The sequence below is a fragment of the Helianthus annuus genome, chromosome 13 (assembly GCF_002127325.2).
Source record: "Helianthus annuus cultivar XRQ/B chromosome 13, HanXRQr2.0-SUNRISE, whole genome shotgun sequence".
NCBI classification, from domain to species: domain Eukaryota; kingdom Viridiplantae; phylum Streptophyta; class Magnoliopsida; order Asterales; family Asteraceae; genus Helianthus; species Helianthus annuus.
The window spans coordinates 75588925-75597204 of NC_035445.2; the positions used below are offsets into that span (position 1 = coordinate 75588925).

Genomic DNA, 8280 nt, shown 5'->3' on the forward strand with positions numbered 1-8280 from the left:
GACTCTTAACTCCACTATTAGTATTAATATTATTAATTTACTAGATTATAAATCCGTGTATTATACGGATTTAAAGGTAGAAATCATGTAACTTTACAATGTTTGCACATTACATAATTGAATTATTTTTATAAATAATCCAATTTACATAACTTAGGTATTCTTTTTCTTTGTGTGGAAGCAATGAAAGTAGGCGATCATTTACTTTCTATACAACCTCGTTCGTAGCAAGTAGGGCTCTGTTATGAAAATATTCAGATTTTTTAAAATATTGACGAAAAATAACAGTGGCATAGTATGTTAATAGAAAAGGTAAACGACTATGCTTTGGTAAAGTTAAAATCGTTATTAGCGGTGATGTTTATAGATTGACATTTAGATGAACATGGATGTAACACCCATAATAATTTTTTAACATTTACATAACATTAAAGTAAGCATTTTATATGAAAAATGTCACTTAACAAAAACTTTTACATCATAAGAATTTAAACATGTTTACAACATCCAAAACATCATTAAAAGTGTTTACATAATCCACTTTTATTAAAAGAAAACAAGATCGAATGCGGAAGCTTCATTGAGAGGTGTGTTCGGTTCTTGCTCATGGCTTGATCTTCATGCGGAAGCATATAACATTCACCTAGAATCAAAACCAACAAAAAGTTAGTTTTGATAGTTTATTTACAAGTTAATACAAGTCCCATGAGCCAAACAATTAAAATAACAAGGATTTGCAGGTTTTACACCCGTCGCATGCCGTAATCGAAACTATGCTCAAAAACGGATTCGATTAACTATGATATGCAAAATTCAGCAAAAGTGACTGGGCTCTACCGTAACTTACGGTATCCACCGTAAGTTACGGTCATAACCAACTGGGGTGTCCCAGTTGGCCAGTCTCACCCTTTCTCTCCCAAGAGACCCGGGTTCGACTCCAGGGAAGGTCACCAGCCTCCCACATCTTCCATGGGGAAACAGATCGACTCGGTATAGGGTATTAACCCCCAGGTGGCTATGGGACTAAGCTAACCTGCGGAGTGTCACACTCCGGCGGTTGGGAAGACCGTGGAATATCCCCCCCCCCCACTGGGCAAAACTGGTCTGCCATAAGGCAGTAGAAAACTGCCGTAACAATTAATTCGCTACCATACCGTAACTTACGGTAGCTTTCAAACTTAACATCTGAATTCACAAATTAATAGGCTTCGAGCCCTTGGCTTTAAAATTCATTTTTAAAGACTTTTGACCTGTTCAAGTTTTTAAACCACAAACTTGTTTCTAATTAACCATTAAGCATACATCAACATGTTTATCTCAAAATCTTTAATTCGGGTTTGTAACTTTTATGAATTACGCGGCTAGTACCCAATCTATGCGCATAATTCTTTTGACTTATTTCGAAGATTTAAACCTTTTAAGTTTAAATCTTTCCCCTTGGTTATGCACAATCTACTGTATACTTATCTATAACTCACAATATGCGTACCTGGTTCAGATCAACATATTGACCCGTTTTAATACCTTGTCTCAATAATCGCTAATTCATAGCATCACTAATTCATAGACCGATTTATCCTGTGTGCATAAAACTCTACAAACACTTATTAGTCGTTAATTGTTAATATCAACATTACCATTTGACCCGTTTGGTCTAAACGACCAAACATTTTGCGCTTATATTTGACTAGATCACCATTTTACCCTTTTTATTCGTTTAAGCTTACTTAGAAGGTAGCCATTCAAAAACTCATTTTTATTTATGTCATCCCATGACCAAATTACCATTTCACCCATTTTTACCATTAAACATGGTTTTTCGTCTTTTGATACGTTCCGACCCGTATCTTTTCGTGTCAAAATCATATTTTGAATATAACCTTGTCGTAATTATAATCTATAAATAAATACATATCTTACGATAAAGGTGTAAGCTTTACTTACCTCGCGTCCGCGCAAACATTCTTCGCAATCATCTTCCGTTTGACCCGTTCCTTTCCAAGCTCCCTCCTAGCTTGTTTAGTGTCAAACTATATCATAACATCCATAAGATGGTTAAATTGGTCATTCTATACAATGGCCATCACCCTATGGTCTTTTTACACGCTTATCAATCTAATCATGTCATATATTCAACAACTAGTTTTATGCCATAATTCTTTTCATTCACTAACCGTTTGACCCGTTAGTGAAGTTACTTATACAAACTAGTTAGTAAGTGATTTTAAACACTTTAAGCATGTCACATAAAGTGTTATTTGTTTCCAACAATCAATACTTCATGTCTAAAGCAAGTATATACAATCCTATGTCTTTTTCTTGGTTAATAAGAACATTATTAATGTGCAACGATTTTGTATTCAGCTGCTGTAATTGACCATTTTGACTCATTTAAAAGCTGAATTAGATCAACATGTTCAAAGATGGATCGTAGAACTCTCAAATACCTTTCTAGGCATATATGGTACGTCTTCTAACGATGTTTCTATGATTTTATATGATTTTTACAAAATCAGGACAACAGCTTATTTTTAGCCCAAACAGCATGCTGTCTTTTCGAAATAGCCACCGAATTCAACGTTTTTGACCCATTTAACATCTGAACCAAGTCATCATATTAACTAACGAAATGCAGATTACTTAGAGACCTTTTTAGGCATATAAAGTACACACCCATACGATTTTTCTGTGATTTATTGTGAATTTTCAAAATTCAGGTCTGCACCATATTATTTAAGCATTTCGTCGAACACTTGGCGGGTTTCGCATTCAAGATTAGTCTCTAAGCTATCTCTTGAACACCTTACCCCAATTTTACCAACATATCATTACAAACACATATATGTCACTAAATTTTAGTATCAAAATCAAGCACCTATGTCTAGTCTACATGATCGACATCAAGAACTTGAATTATAACACCAACTTTCTCAAACTAACATTCAAATTCATGTGTTCATCACATTGTTATAAAAACCCACTTAACACATATATGGGTAATTATCAATTTCATAGTTTTTCATCATTAATTCATCAAATCCTCACTAGGGTTTGTTCCTAGTCATGGATTTATCCTAATTTCACTCTTACATCAAACATGCAAGCAATAATTTCGTTTATGATAATTCACCATGAATTCAAAACATCACCAAAAGATGGAATTCGACATACCTTGTGATCCTCTAGCCCGAATGATCACTAATCCTAGCTTGGTTTTCGATTTAGACTTGATTTGCCCTCTTGATTTGGTTGATTTTGTGTATTTTAGGGTTCATTAAGGAAACCCCTTTTTCTCCTGTTAGAACTCACGACCAGAACACACACTTAGGTGTGTGTTTTGGTGTTTTATTTTTATTAAATAAAACCTCTTTCACTTTAGCCAACTTTAGCCCCTTAACTAACAAAGTGTTGTAAAAGTGTTATTAACCAAGTTTCTTTGACATCTTATAACACTTAACTAACTAGGTTGTTATTCCAAGTTACTTAGTGGGTTCGGGAAGTTATACCCTGTTTTATTTTAAGTACCGTTAACTCGGGCCTTATATATACTTTGTTTTCTCAAAGTATTTATTCTCCTTTTTAATTAATATAAAGTTTATTTATTTTGATCTCACTATTTACCGGGTTAATTTTTACCACTAACGGTACTCTTACCCGTCTTTACTATTAATGTGGTTTGATTACCAAACCCGTTTTCGGGGTGTTACAATGGATAGCTTGATATTAACTGTTTTTTGAATTTTAAAATCCCGATATGTGTTTTGATAATAGATCCCAAAATTAGAGTCCTAAATGCAAAAGTGGAGATGTTCTCCGATTGATCTAACCTGTGTCCTTCCTTTTCCGTCTTCATTTAATGCCTGGTGATATGCATCAAATGCAACATATAAATTATATCAAATATGGTATAAAAACAACCCTTTTCAGTACTAATGTTGGAAAAAGTGTGTTTCTTTGTTTACTTTTGATTTTCAGAATTAAAAGAGCTTAAACGAACAAAATGAACAAATTAACGACAAAAACCAGCATAAATACGAAGGAAGGATGTTGATACACTATACAGACCCTCCAAGCTTCAACCCAAGAATAAAAACAACAAACCAGAATCCTAACACGGGGTCGTGCCTACCAGGCATGGGGCCGTGCCACATTCAAGATTCCTTGAAGATAAAGACAAATAGAAGACGACAAGGGACACGGGGCCGGATCTCCTAAACACGGGCCATGCTCAACTTTCAGATTTGCAAATATGGGTTCGTACAGCAAGTACAAGGGCCACGGGGCCGTGCCATTGACACACAGGGTCGTGTGTGTAGATGGGCTGACAAGTGCATCAAATGAAGACATAGAAGGAGAAGGACACGGGGCCGTGCCTACTGTCACAACCCCCGCCCCCTATCTGTCCCGGGAACGGGCGGCCGCAAGATTCAGTATCGGTGGTATCGGTGTTTATCAATTTGGCAGTGGAATTTACATCAGGATCGTAGTTAAGAAATATTTTATAGAAGTAAAACACCACATTTTATATAAATAAATGTATTAGGATAAAACCCAAGTTTTCATTACAAACTGATTTATAGGGGTAAACCCCATTTTATTGAAATAAAACATCTTCTTTATTTAGGTAACTTTTATAGCCACTTTTCCAAGCCTTCAATGCTGTCCAGCTGGCTTCTATTTGGCTTTCTAATTTGGTTACCTGAAACGCGTTTAAAAACATTTTGTCAGTGGGAAATACTGGTGAGTGAATCCCAGTTTTATCAATTCACAGTATTGAGAGCGATTACAATGTTTACATCTACACAATTACTCATTCAATATTGTCAATCCTGACTGGTGGGTCATATTACCCATTGGCTAACTCTTTGTCCAATGGTAACGTGTTCTACATTTTGTATACAAAACCCCAACATACCGACAGTAATTGAAGAATTACAAAGACTCAATCACTGCTTAATTATACTTTAAAATAAATAAAGGTTTTGTAAAAACATTTTACAAAAAGGAGATTACTCACATTGCTGTCTTAGGTTTTCCTTTAGGGTTTCCTGGTGATTATCTATAAATTACACAAATGCACACGTGTTAGTATAATAACCCAATATTTACATTAGTAATACCTTCCCCGAGACGGCATTCCAACGACTACGTCAAGCAGAACCTCGACAGCCGTTACGGAACCCTCGATCAATCGGGCAGCGTATCTAATACGTAACCGGGGTTATGATACTTACAACGAGGCAGAACTTCGTTATTTAGGGGGGTATTATGTCCAAGTATAGCTTATACTATGTGAGAATTTGAGAGAAAGAAAGATTTGTGAGCGACTGGAACTGAAGGCCGATTGCATCTATTTATAGTTGTGATCGTCGACCTTGTCACGCCCCGCGTAGGTAGTAGCCAAGGGCTACGCGACCCGTGAAACCAGCTAGGGTAGGCCCTAGCTTGGCTGATTTGACTCATAGCCTCCACACGCGTCCTAACACGTGGCGCTCTAGGGTGCGGACTGATCTCCCATCTGTCGCGGCCCGCGTAAGATTCCTAAGGGGTCTTCGCGCCTCGCGACAGCCCATTAAAATTTGTTTTTATTTAATTTTAATAAAAATAAAGGTATTCGGGGCCCGTTTTCGTATACAGGGTATATTTTAGGACATATTGGGGCACTCGAAATATTTTTTTTAGGGTGTTGGATTATTTAGGAGGGTTGTTATATCCTCCCCACTTTGTTTTAGAGCTCGAGATCTACTGGAGTAAGTGTGGATATTTCCTTTGCATTTCTGATTTAAGCTCCTGATGTGCGTTAGGTGTAATATAATTTAGGTATATATTTTAAGCCCTTTTACACTTTTTAGCCAAGTTTTAAATATATAACACGATATTTACTAACAGTAAACACACATATGGGCAAGTGCACCCATCGTGGACGTAGTATAGTGTTGGTAAGATACCGAGGTCGTCCAATGACACAAGAGCTTTTAGTACCGGTTTATCCTCAACGTCTAATCAAATCAAAATGTTAGAAAAAGGTTTTTAAACTATGAAAATAAAACTAACTAAAATGCTAAAAAATAAAATAAAAATAAAAACAGATAGACAAGATGAATCACTTGGATCCGACTCGTTTGATTATTTTCGCACTTTTGCACTTGTTTAAGAGATTATCTTAGTTATTGTAGTAGGCCCCTCTTTTGAAGGCGACGTTACCCTCAACCCAGTAGTTTGAGTCAGCAAGGATACAATCCTAAAGGGTCGGATTATTGAAAGATAATTAATTAAGTTATTAATGCATAATGTGGTAGGCCCCTCTTTTGAAGGCGACGTTACCCTCAGCTACGTAGTCTGAGTCAGCAGGGATACAGTCCTAAGTAGCTGGGTTAAAATTTTAATAGTAGTTTAACTTATGAGGGGATCAAAGAGTTTGGACCCCCGCCATCCAATACCTTTGGGTATTGAAGGAGGTCCTACTAAATTTGACCCAGGTCCTTTGCAGGATCTATACACTGAACAATGGCAAGACTCTTACCAAACCGTTCCCTTAACCCCCGACCAGGTAGCTAACATACCTCCATATAGACCGTGGAGATATGAATGGTGAAAATCTTTTATTTTATATAGACAGTAAAATAATGCCAAGACACCACAGACAAACGATAAGGAAGAATCACCTTCAACATAAGAAACTAGTAATTAAAGTCATTAATACAAAACCAATTAAAAAGTGCAAAAGATTAGAAATAAAAAGTATTACACTAAACACTTGTCTTCACCAAGTGATGTAAGAGACTTAGGCAAACATGGCCTTTGATTGTCAAGAATTCTTACGATCAATCTTGGATCCCGAGACGACTCACACACTCTATGATGGACAATGGATGATGGTGGTGGATGATGGTGTTATGGTGGTGGTGGGTGGTGGGTGAAGTGTGAGAGAGGTGGTGTGCCAAGGGATGAGTTGCAAGAGCTCCAAACACTCCTATTTATAGGCTGAACAGAAGCTCAGGCACGGCCCCGTGTCCATCCGCGTCTCTCTCTTCATTAATTGTAATTCGCAATTGCAATAAATGCGTCTGCAGAGAGTTGACCACGCCCCCGTGTCCGCTGGGCACGGCCTCGTGGTGGGCAACAGAAGCTTCTATGGCTTTGTCTTTTCTGCTGTCCTTTGGGCACGGCCCCGTGCTCACTGAGCACGGGGCGTGTTCAGTCTTCTGTCTTCTTTGTTTTGCTTGGGGAGATGCTGTCGGGAGGTCGGGCATGCCACTTTTGTTCCTTTTCTTGTATTTATGTAAGATTTAGCTGTCTTTTTGCTTCTTTTGTTATTTTGAGCTCATTTAATCCTGAAAATACAAAAGGAAGACAAAAGCACACTTTTTCCAACATTAGTACTAAAAAATGGTTAGTTTTATACCACAATTGATGTAATTTATATGTTGCATTTTGTGCACATCAAATACCCCCACACTTGAATCTTTGCTTGTCCTCAAGCAAAACTCTTTATAATGTGGCTTACACACCCAAATGGAATGGGTAGAAGAGAAGTTTTGGGCTTGTCATAGAGTGTCGGGATTTCCAAGATTCTTTATTTAGGTTTTATTTTTATTTATTTACAATCCTATTCGTCATGATTTATTAAAAATGTTTCATAAGATAAATTACTTATTAGGGCATAACATACCTTTTTTAAAATTCCATTTATATACAAGTTCACATACCTCACGGGGAATCACTCAACACTCGGCCGAAGGTGTATTTTTAGTGAATCACTCGAGAGCGGCATGGAACTTACTTCTACCATAAGCTTGCCAAGCAATCAATCCTCCACCTTTTTAACTATATACCTTTGTAAATATCAAGAGGACTTTTGGGTGAAGGGTTAGGCTTGGGCTAAAGGTGGGTGGTTGGGTTAGTGGTTAGTAAAAAGGGCGAAAAGCGTAACAATCGTCGGTTTTTGAAAGACTTTTATTTTTCACATTTTTATTTATTTTGATGAACCATTTATTTCAAACAAAGTTATTTTTGATGAACTTGTTTGTTTATTTGGTTTCAACAATTTTTTTTTGGAAGAGTCATTAGAAAACCGAACGTTGTTACTAAAAGAAAAGGGTTAAAAATAAAGAGGTTTAGGGGGGTAAAAAAAGTGATTGTTTTGGGTTAAGAAATGAAAAGGTTTAGGCTCAAAGGGGTTAACTAGGGGGATTTTGGGTAGGTGGTAAAAAAAATGAAAAATAATGGTGTAGAAAGAAAAAGGGTTAGTCCTAATGCCTCCATCATTTACTTACTCGG

The 8280-nt window shown here is 36.8% G+C and overlaps 1 long non-coding RNA gene across 1 annotated transcript; it reads right to left on the reverse strand.

Annotated features, from left to right (window-relative positions):
- Positions 1-460: 460 nt before the first annotated feature.
- On the reverse strand, positions 461-3322 carry LOC110898216. Its single transcript, XR_002569270.2, has 3 exons — positions 3172-3322; positions 1945-2030; positions 461-643 (listed from the first exon to the last, which is right to left on the reverse strand). It is a non-coding gene; the product is annotated as an uncharacterized LOC110898216 (long non-coding RNA).
- Between the last annotated feature and the right edge of the window lie 4958 nt (positions 3323-8280).